General features: G+C 39.7%; 1 protein-coding gene across 1 annotated transcript in view; it reads right to left on the bottom strand.

The window, feature by feature from the left end:
• ALK (ALK receptor tyrosine kinase) overlaps nt 1–11,797 on the bottom strand; it is a 1,019,362-nt gene that overhangs the window by 932,793 nt on the left and 74,772 nt on the right.

Raw genomic sequence — 11,797 nt, 5'->3', positions numbered from 1 at the left:
TCTATTGCTTTTTTCTTCTGGATTTCAGCCCTGGACTACCCTCCATCTTAGTGTCAACAACCTTCTCTCATCCCAGTCTGTGAGCATTCTTCACTCTCTTAGAAGGCACATGTAACTCAAGTAACAAGAATCACGGGTTCTCAAAGTTGGAATTGCCCACAGAGATGACCTAATCCAACCTACCACGCCTGATTGGGTATCCTCTCCACATCATACTTGACAAGTGGTTATCCAACCTTTATTTAAAGACCTTTGTAAGAGTCACCCATTGATGACCTCCAGAGGCAACCCATTCCATTTTGGACAGCTCTGCTACTTAAGCAGTTTTTCTTTACATGGAGTATAAATCTGTCTCTGCAGTTTCTATAGCTTGGCTTCTAGTTCTGCCTTCTAGGGACAAGCAGAACATGTCTAACCTCTATTCTAAATGATACATGATCTACATGGTCTTTGGGAAAGCCAACTCCTTCATATATTTGGAGACAAGTATTGTATTGCTTTTCCAGCTCTCCCCACCCCCCCCAACTCTTCTTCTGGCTAACCAGTTCCTATCCAGTTCTCAGATACCCCCTAGTGGCTACTTGTGACACTACCCCACCTATACCACAGGTACTCAATTCAAAGACATCACCTGTATCACCTTTGGTGTTCAGTTTAATAAATAGTTCCTAAGAGCCTATTTTGTGCAGAACACTGGAAGTATTTGCTCAGCACACAAATGACAAGTCAGCCACTCTTTAATAAGTGCTTTTGATTCTGATAACCAAATTAAATGTGAAAACATGAAAAGAGATAATTCATAAATGGAAAAATCCAGAACTAAACCTCACATCAGGTTATGCAATGAAATGTTCATCCCTTGAGAAAAGCACAGGGAAAATTATTCCTTTCTTCCGCTCACCAAGAGACATTTGCTTCAAATCTTTGGGAATATGGAAATTGACTAAGAGAATGTTAATTAGTGGAGCCATATATAACCTTTGTTAATTGGTCAGTACTCCAAAATTATACTCTTGAACTCTGAAGAAAATTAATGAAGAGCTCCCTAAAACAATTAGCATAGATAACAATCTTTGACAAGAATATACATGGCTCACTAAAATAAGTGGCTTCAGGAATTCCTACCTCTTGCCTCATTCTTTAAAGAAAGGAATGGATTCCAGCTCATTTTTACTTGTTAAGACCCTAACCCTCAAGCTCTCCTCTGTCCAGTCTTCCCAACTCCTGAGTTATTCCCTTGATTTCTCTTTAGGTGGTTGTGTTTAATGAAATCAGAGAATATTAGAGCTAGAAAGGAGCTTAGAGAACACATTTGTTTTTTTGTCACTTCTGCTAATACCATAAATCCCATTAATTAGGAAAACGTGGTTATTAAGCAAACATTAACTGGAGGAAAGACAATATGGTTCCTTCAAAGGAAAACCATAGCTGACTAATCCAGTGGAGAGGCAGCATGACTTGGAGTATATAGACTGGGAGATTCTTCTGTTTATAATTTTAAGCCTTTCAAAACCTGGCTCCAGCTGACCTTTCCAAGCTTATCACACATTGCTGACCTTTACAAACTACATTCCAGCCAAACGTGCCTTTGTGTTGTTCTTCACAATATTCCATCTCCCACCTCCAGGACTTTGCACAGGCTGACCTATGCTTGGAATTCTCTCCTTCCTCTCCTCCACCTCTTAAAATCCCTAGTGCCCTTCCAAGTTCCATTCAAACACTACCTCTTAATGAGGATCTTCTTGATCTTCCATAGTAATTATACAACATATTATTTGTATTTATTTTACAACTCTGGGAGTTGTTTCTGCAGATAGTATGAAAGCTCCTTGAGGGCAGGGACTATTCAGTTTTTATCTTTGTATTCCCAGAGCCTACTAGAGTACTTGGCACACAATAAGCACTTGAAAAAAGCTTATAGATTGAAGGATTGGACTTGGAGTTAGGAAATATCTAGGTTCAAAAATCTGGCCTCTGATATTTGCTTTAATCAGCTTTCTGATCACAGATAAGTCACTTAGCCCATCCACTTAGCATCTATATGACTCCATTTTCTAAAATATAAAATGGGGAAAATAATACCTGAAATCCTTACTTTACAAGGTTATAGGACTCAAATGGGAAACTGTATGTAAAGCACTTTCCACATTTAAATGTCAAATAAATGTGAATGTGGCTAATGGAATGTCTCTCTTTATATACTGTAAGAGTTATAATGTATAGGAGAGAAAAGGTGTGTGTGTGTGTGTGTGTGTGTGTGTGTGTGTGTGTTGCTCTAACACTACAGCACTACAGATTGGAAGTGACAGTCATATATATTTCCTTCCAACAACTAGAACTCCTCCAACAATAAAAGGGCTTCTTTGGAAGGTAATGAGTTATCTGTCACTAGGAGAATACAGTGACTGACTGATACTGTCAGGGATGCTATAGTGGGAATTCCTGCATTAGTTGGGAGATTAGACAAGGTGACCTTTACAATTTTGCTTCTGTTCTGCTTAGACCCAGAGGGCAGGACTCAGAAATGAGTAGGATTCTGAGAGTGGCAGATATATGCTTGATAGGAGGGGGGAAAACTCATAACAATTAAAGCTGAAAGAAGGAGGAAGGGGAGAAGCAGAGGAAGAAGACATAAGGGAGAAGAGATGAAGAAACTGCAGCCAAGGTGGTAACCTGCACCTGTAATCCCTGCTACTGGGAAGGATGAGAGGGGTGGATGATTTGATTCAGGAGTACTGAGCTGCAGTAGGGTTAAGGGTGGCCCCAATCTGTTGAGCTTCTGAAACCTAAAGACCACCAGGCTGCCTCTGGAGGGGTAAACCAGTCCAGGTAGGAAACAGAACAGGTCAGAGCTTCTGCTCCAATTAGCACTACAGTGGACCCATGAGTAGTCATTGTACTGCATTCAACTTAGAAGAGAAAGGAAGACTACATCTCAAAATCAATAACAAGAATAACAATGATTAAAACCATTCAGAAGTGGAATGAGCTGCCTTGGGAGGTGATGAGTTTCTCTTCACTACCAGTCTTCAAATAAAGACCTGATGCCATTTGCTTAAAATGTGGTTGAAGACATTCCGAAATGGTACAATATGGGTGAAATGGCCTTTGATGATCCTTCCAACTCTGATACTGTACAATAGGTTTCACAACTAAGGAGAGAAGAAGGGAAAAGGATAGGGAGACAAAGAGAGAGGGGAAGGGAAAGATGGAGAGGGAAGACAGGGAGGGAGGGAGAAAGAGGGAGGGAGAAAAAGACAGATAGCGAGAGGAGGGAGAGAGAAAGATAGAGAGAGAAGAAGAGAGGAAGAAAGAGAGAGGGAGAGAGAAATCAAGCAAAAATATTTTAATTGAGCCACTAAAGATGTGGAAGAATGTTTCATGCATAAAAAGACTAGACACAAATGGTAGAGATAAATGGCCATTGCTCAATTGAGAAGTAATGCAATGTGATTTAACACAGTTATCAGCACTGGAACAAGTATCTTGAACATACATAACACATTTATCTAATAATTAGGAAGGGGAAAAGCATAATAAAACACCCATGTTTATGGATGACAAAGTTATTTTGGGTAATAAACTAAACTTATGGGGAAAACATGCAGGAAGATTTTGTGATAAAAGTACCAGATGAGTTTAATTGGACAAAACACAAGGTAAAGGATTTTTAAAACTGAGGCCAAATTCTTCTTATAGAATGAAGGGTGTTGAGTTCTTAGTTGTTACTCAGAAGGGAATCATTGTGGGCTGATTTTTAAGTGAAAGTCTAACATACTGCTTTGGCTAAAAAAGCAAAAAACAAAACAAAACTAAAACAAAAAAAGAAATATACTAGAAACAAAACAAGAAGCATTACCCTGTCCTTAAGCAGACTTCCTGTGCATCCAGACTTGGAGGGTTATTGGTAGTTTTCATCATCAAGTCTCAAGAGAAATAGAATAGACCTGGAGGAGAGCTGAAGAAATTCAAATACAGTAACTAAGGCACTAGGGGAAGGGGGAAGGGAACCGAGTATTAGGAGGGAGTCATATTGGGTCAGACTTATAATACATAGGCATTTTTAAAGGAATGATGAGGGCTGAAGGGGATATGATTGAAGCTTATAAATTCATAAAGACAAGGAAAGGAGGAAAAATCCACATCCTAACCGAACCTTAAAGTGTAGGAGTCGGGGAGAGGGTGATAATTGCAAAAGGTGGAAACTTGACATAAGTTTAAAACAGGAAGAGAAGTAATACGAAAGAGAGACAGAGAGACAGCTACAGAGAGAGAGAGAGAGAGAGAGAGAGAGAGAGAGAGAGAGAGAGAGAGAGAGAGAGAGAGCCAGAGAGAGACAGACAGACAGTGAGACTGAAACAGAGACAGACTAAATTAGCTCCAACAAGTGGTACCGACAACTAGAAATATAAGCAGAGTCTAAGAAGGCAGTATGTTATAGTTGTGGCCAGAGGACCTAGATTTGAATCCTAGTGATTCTTCTTACTACATATATAACCTAGGGCATATTATTTCATCTCTCTGGGCCTCACCTGTAAAGTGAAGGTGTTGAATTGGATGACCCCAGAAGTCCTTTCAACCTGCAGAACCAATGCTAAGATTTAGATGAATTCATCTATGACCTAAATATCACTAAGGAAAGCTGGGACATCGTCCATCCTCCCTTAAACAGAAGTCTGGCACAGAGGAGGTGGCAGAGCACTTGGTTGGATGAGTGATAGCTGGCCCAGTGTGCCACTTTGCAAGGGTTTGAATAGTGAGACATGGGTAGAGCTTTGAAAAAGGGTTTGCAGCTCAAATTTAAAGTGAGTGGAAGATTGAAGGCTAGTGAATATCTTTAGTGGGAGAGTGGGGATGTTTCTCCAGCACTTATTAAATCATTTTATGGCATGTACACACAGGAAGCCATCAGTGAGCTAATTCTAAAGAATTCTATGCATTCATTAAAGTAGATACACCAGGTCAGATCCTTGGCAGCACCATTAGTCAGGAGTTTGAACACTTTGCAAATCTTCAAGCATTGTATAAATGTGAGTTACTGTTGTTATTATTATCCTGGAAAGTAATAAAAATGCATTTCTTTACAGAACCATTCTGTAATTCAGACTTTTTGCCAATTCAATCTGACCTTCCATTAATTATTCTAAATTGGTGCTTTTAAAGTATTCAAGTGCTTCTTAAGTGCTCTGATTTCTATCTAATCCCCCCCATTAGATTATAAATTCTTTAAGGAGAGGGATCTTATTTGCTCCTCCCTCATGTACAGTATCTCCATCCATTGTAAAGAACATTCTGCACAGATGAGCTGTTAGTAATTGGATGAGATCATAATATTCATGGGCTAGTCCTGGATATGGGTTAGCTAGGTGGTGCCATAGTGCACAGAGCACCAAGCCTGAAGTCAGGACGTATCATCTAGAGTTCAAATCTGGCCTCAGATACTTACTAGCTGTGTGACCCTGGGCAAGTTACTTAATCCTGTTTGACTCAGTTTCCTCATCTGTAAAATGAACTGGAAAAGGAAATGGCAACCCACTCCAGCATCTTTGCCAAGAAAACCCTAAATGGGGTCACAAAGAGTTGGACATGACTGAAACAACTAAACAAGAAGTCCCAGATAAAATCTCAGGGTGGGTGAAGTTTGCTTTTGATCTCTCCCCCATCTCACTTTGGGTGTTCCTCTCCCCGTCAGTGTCCAATCCTTAACTCTCTCACTGCTGGCTCCCCTTCCCCCCCATCCCTCCCCCACATGTTGTACCATGGCTTCCCAGAGCTCCCCTCTATTGGGAGACAAAAATATGCTGAAAGAGTGCTGAACTTGGAGTCGTGGGGCCAAGTTCAAATCCTGACTCTTATTTTCTACCTGTAGGCTCCTGAGCAATTTGTAAACTCTCTAGGCCTCAAGTCCTCATCTGCAAAATGAGTGGCCCAAATTACCTTTATGATTCCTTCCAGCTTTAGCAGTATGGTCCTATGGTTCTTCATCAAGGAAGTTAGTCTCTCTATACTCTGGAGCCTTCCAGGATCCTTATACCCATTAGCTGTTGCCTAACTGGTTAATGCCTATAGGCTAAAGGTCCAGGTCTGAAGATCAAAGTTCCTGCACCAATCAGAAGTGAAGTCAGAAATGTGAATTGCTGCTGAATTTCCAGCCTGTGTAAGCTATACCCAAGCTCAGAAGGAAAAACAAAAACAAACAAACAAACAAACTTACCTATCCACAATCCCATATCTTGTTAGGGCTCTGCTAACTGCTTCATACAAAGGTGGAGTCTCTGAATGGCTATAAACTAGCTGGGTGTCCCTGAATCAGATAATTCGCCTGTCTGAGCTTTAGTTCTCATCTCCATAAAATGAGAGGGTTGAAATAGATGATCTCAAAAAGCCCTCTGTAGATCTAAGTTTCTCTGATTCCATGAAAAAGAAGAAAAAGTTCCCCTTGGTGGGACTGCTCAGGTTGTCAGAGAGTCTGCTGCCTTGGACACTCCCCCACTCTTAGGAGATTTGGAAGTGTTTTCCTTTTGTGGAGATGAAGAGAGAAAAAATGTGACCCGGGCATTCAAGACACGTCCTGGTAACAAACATCTCCCCTCTCCTCTTCTGAAGGACACTGGAGATCAAGTATGGTTGATATCTATCAAAGATGTCAGCCAACACCTCTCAGCCACTCTGAGGCCCAATGGTACTTAACCAGTGAGCCTACTCCCAGACAGCAAAAGGCAGGATTCTGCCATCAACAATTAAGTTAACAGGGAGATGATAGTCTAAGCAGTCAGATACCAAATCAAATCTGCCTAACATTTCCATGGGACCACTTACTATAGAGCCCCAGGCACTTAGAACAATTATTGCTCAACATTCTTCAGCTGTTACCCCTGCCTGATCTCCTGAAAGCCTATGGGTTTAGGATCTAGAAGTGGTCTGGGAAGAGAAAATTAACCTTTTCATGGACCTAGAGCACGATTTCATATGATAACAGGATATTAGAGCTAAGGAAACTTAAAGCACATTTAGTCCACCCCTCTCGTTATACAGATGAAGAAACTAAGAGCTGGAGACACTGTAACCAGACCAAGTTATAGTTAGCAAAGCCAAGCTTTGAACACTGGGGCGGGGGGGGGGGGTGTTAGTCCCAATGGTGGCAATACAATGTAGTGGAAATGGCACTGAATTTAGAGTAAGAAGGACCTGGGTTTGAATCATACCTTGGAAATTACTAGCTGTGTGACCTTTGTCAAGTAACCTTACCTTTCTGAGTCTCAATTTCTTCATCTATAAAACGAAGGAAATGGACTGAAAACTAAGGTTTCACCTTGTAAAGTGATGATGCTAGGAATCCAAACCCAGTGCTTTTCCCATTAAACAATGGGGCTGTAGAATCTCAGAGTTCTAAAATTGAAGGGAACTCAGAGGCCACTAAATCCCCCTCAGCTTGAATCTGTTCCACCACATCCCTGACAAACTGTCTTCCATCATCTGCTTGAACACTTCCAAAGATGGGCTATCTCCTTCTCCTCCAGAGGCAGTTCATTCCACCTCTGGATAGCTCTAATTATTAACAATTATTCCAACCCTTTCATTTGGCAGACAGGGAAAACAAGGTCCAGAGGGGACAACTGATTTGCTCAAGGTCATAATGATTTAATGTGCAACCAAGGTCTCCTTCCCCCATTTCCTGAATAATATTAGAGAACACTGTACCCCATATAGGCATGGTATCCTAAGTTTGACGTAGTTTAGGAAATGCCCCTTAACAAAAAAAAAATAGAAAAAAATAGGGAGTCTTCACTGTGGATTAACTGGATAAACTGTGACATGTGAGTGTAATGGAAAATGATTATATGGTAGCCAATGATGAATATGAGGAATACAGTGAAATATGGAAAGATTTTATGAACAGATGAAGAGAGAAGGAAGCAAAACCAGAATAAGATGCATAACACCTACTTTAAAAAAACTTGAGATGGAGCTACAATAGCAGATTAGGGGCAATCAGCCAGCTAAACTCTCCCAACATTCCCCTCCAAAAACGTCAAAGTAATGCCTCAAATCAAATTTTGGAGCAGCTGAACCAACAAAAGTTCAGGGTGAGACATTTTTTCCAGTGTAAGAAAACTTCAGAAGGAGGCAAGAGAAGTCTGTAACACCAGAGTGGAGGCCCGTGGGGAGCCCACACTTGTAGTGCAGCAGTAGCAGCAGCAGCAACTTTGGGAGCTCCCAGCCCAGAGACAGTAAATGTCTTTCTGACAATTGATCATAAAGAGATTACAGGGGACCCTTTGCTGGCACTGGATACAGATGGCACTGACTGGCAACTCTATTGCCCTTACACAGTTCTGGGTCTCAGCCCCAAAGCATAGAGGAGCCCCAGGGGTCCATCACAAGGGGCTCTGGTCACAGTTCCAAAGCAAAAAAGGAGCACTAACACTTGCAGCTGCAGGGGACCAGAAGCCCTTCCTGGGTAGAGATCAGAGCACAAACCAGGGGAATAGTGACCATTCCTCTCCCAGGATCATGCAACCTTGGAAGCACCAAAAACTTGTAGACCCTCAGAATCAGCTCTGAAAACAGTAGCACGAAAAATTGAAGCTTAGGACAGTGCCTCCTCACTGACAGATGAGCACAGCCAAACTTTAACACGAAGTTCAAAGACAAGAGATAGGCTGAAAAAGTGAGTAAACAACAACAAAAAGAATTCAACATAAAAAACTACTACAGTGACAAGGAAGACCAAGACATAAATTCAGAAGATAGCAATGAGAAAACAGCTATAAACAGCCTCAAAGAAAAATGCTAATTGGACACAAAACCAACATAAATTCCTGTGAGAGTTAAAGAAAGAGATAAGAGGGTAGAGGAAAAGTTTGGAAAAGAAATGAGAGTGATGCAAGAAAATTGTGAACTCCTAATAACTTTATCATTATTGGAGCAGCTAAAAGGTGTTTAGATGGCATGGGTGTGTGTTGATTATGTTGGAATGATCTCCAAAAAAATGAAGTGGAGAGAAAGGGATGCACTGGGAGAAGGGTTAAATTAGAGGTAGAATGGGGAAATTTTTCTCACATAAAAGAATCATGCAAAGATAAGAGCTCTTACAGTGGAGGAAACAATGAGAAAATGGTGGGGGGCAATGCTTAAATCTCACTCTCTTTAGAATTGGTTCAAAGAGGGAAGAATATATATGCATATGTGTGTATATGTATGTGTGTATATGCATATACATACACTCAATTGTGTATAGAAATGTAACTTACCCAATAGGGAAATAAGAGGGGAAGGGGATAATGGGGAGGGAGAATGACAAAAGGGAGAGAGGATTAAGGGAGACAGTGGTTAGAAGGAAAATAAACTTTTTAGGAGGAACAAAATAAAAAGAGAAAGGAAGAAAAAGAAGAAAATAGGATAGAGGAAAATACACAGTCATCATAACTGTGAATGTGAATGGGATGAGCTCACCCATAAAATGGAAGCAGTTAGCAGGATGGATTAGAAACCAGAATCCGACAATACGTTATTTATAAGAGACACACTTGAAACAGAAAGACACACACAGAGTTAAAATAAAAAGACAGAGCAGAAACTAATGTGTTTCAACTGAAGAAAAAACAAACAAAAAGGCAGAGGGCAGCAATCATGATCTCAGACAAAGCAAAAACAGACCTAATTAAAAGACATAATCAGAAAAACTACATTATGCTCGAAGGTACCATAGACAATGAATTAATATTAAAAAAAATACAGTAAGCTTCTCTTATAAAGACCTCATTTCTCAAATATATACTGAGTATAGAACTGTCAAATTTATAAAAATTAGAGTCATTCTCCAGTTAATAGGTGACCAAAGGATATAAAGAGTTTTCAGAAGAAGAAATCAAAGCTATCTATAGTCAAATGAAAAAATGTTCTAAATCACTAGTGACTAGAGAAGTGCAAATTAAAACATGTCTTAGGTATCACCTCATACTTATCAGAAATGACAAATGTGGGAGGGAATGAAGGAAAAATAGACACACTAATGAACTGCTGTTGGAGTGGCAAACTAGTCCAACCATTCTGGAGAACAATTTGGAACTATGCTCAAAGGGCTATAAAACCTCTGCATACTCTTTGACCCAGCAATACCACTACTGATCTAAATCCCAAAGCAATCAAAGGAAAAAGAAAAGGACCTATGTGTACAAAAATATTTAAAGCGGCTCTTTTTGTGGTGGCAAAGAATTAGAATTGAGGAGATGCTCATCAATCGGGTAATGGCTGAACAAGTTGTGGCATATGAATGTAATGGAATACTATTGTGCTATAAGAAGTGATGAAGGGGGTGGTTTCAGAAAAAATACATGGCAAGAACTATATAAACTGATGCACAGTGAAGCAAGAACTGAGAGATAACCGTACACAATAATAGCAGTACTATAATGATGACGAACTGTGAAAGACTTGGCTATTCTGATCAGTACAATGATCCAAGACAATTCCAAATGACTTAGGATAAAAAAAAAAAACACCCATTTCCAGAGACAGAACTGATGAACTCTGAGTACAAATTGAAGTATAATTTTCTCACTTTCTTTCTTTTTCTTGCTTTTTTTTAGATATATGACTAATATGAAAATGTTTTGCATGATCTCACATGTATAATTGATATCATATTGCTTGCCTTCTAAGTGGGTGTGAGAGAGAGTAGAAGGGAGAGAGAGTTTAGAACTCAAAATTTAAAAAGAAAAGAATGTTAAAATTAAATATTAAAAAAAGACTTACCAATGCAAAAAAAAATGGAAAGAAAAGAACCTAAAGAGAAGATGAACATTGAGTAACAGTAATGAAGAATCTTGATTCCTAGATAATAGAGAATGAAACAAACCTCTTCTTTCAGAAGAAAAGTGGGGTACTACTGGGGGAGATCATTTCCTGCACTGTTAGATGTGTTTACTGTTGTTTTTGCTTATCTGTTTTTCTTTGTTACATGGGAGGCTTCACTTCCAGGACTGGGAAGTAGACATGTACAGAAATGACTAGTGTAAAAATAAAATATCAACAAAAATTATTTTTAAAAGTTCTTTATATCCCATATATTTCTGAATGATCAATCATAACTCTGCTTTTCTCTTTCTAGAACTACAGAAACACAAGCTTCCCATGGACAAGCTCCTTTTCCTTGACTTATCCAGAATGGAAAAAGTGAAATGGAAACCTAAGCCAGACACTGACCCCAAGATCAACCAATCAGAGGGGGCAAGCCCAGTAGATTCTTGGAGGAGTGAGAAAGGAGCATCTATCTCAAATGACATGTCTCACTCCCCTCTAAGTTATCTCATCTCCAGCACAACTCAGGAAATGTGGGTCAGCTAGATGATTCTATGGTTACTGCAGCAGGGGAGAAAGGCAATATACCCCATTCATTTTGCAAGAATCAAAATTTCACCAAGTAGTATTGAATACACTAGGGAATGTAACGAATTGTAGGGAAGGTCATCAGTGCAGAATATATACCTTGAATCAGATTTCTCTCTCGACTTGAATAAATCTTTTCTGCTACTTTACAGAAAAATGCTTGTTTCTATGTATGGTTTATAGCAGGGGTCAGCAAAAGAAAACTATTTTAAAATGTAAAAACCCATTCTTAGCTAGCACGCCATACAAAAAACAGGCAGTAGGCAGGCTCTGGCCTACAGGCCATCATTTGCCAACCCATGGATTATAATACTGGATGGAGACCTAGGGGAAAGAATCATTGAATCAAATGTAATTAATGTTCAGTTTTACCCGTAACTTTGACTAGTTCTAGGAATTTCTCCCT

Source organism: Phascolarctos cinereus, unplaced genomic scaffold, assembly GCF_003287225.1.
Source record: "Phascolarctos cinereus isolate Bilbo 61053 unplaced genomic scaffold, phaCin_HiC Scaffold_2;HRSCAF=192, whole genome shotgun sequence".
In the NCBI taxonomy this organism is placed as follows: domain Eukaryota; kingdom Metazoa; phylum Chordata; class Mammalia; order Diprotodontia; family Phascolarctidae; genus Phascolarctos; species Phascolarctos cinereus.
This window is presented reverse-complemented; position numbering and strand designations above follow the sequence as displayed.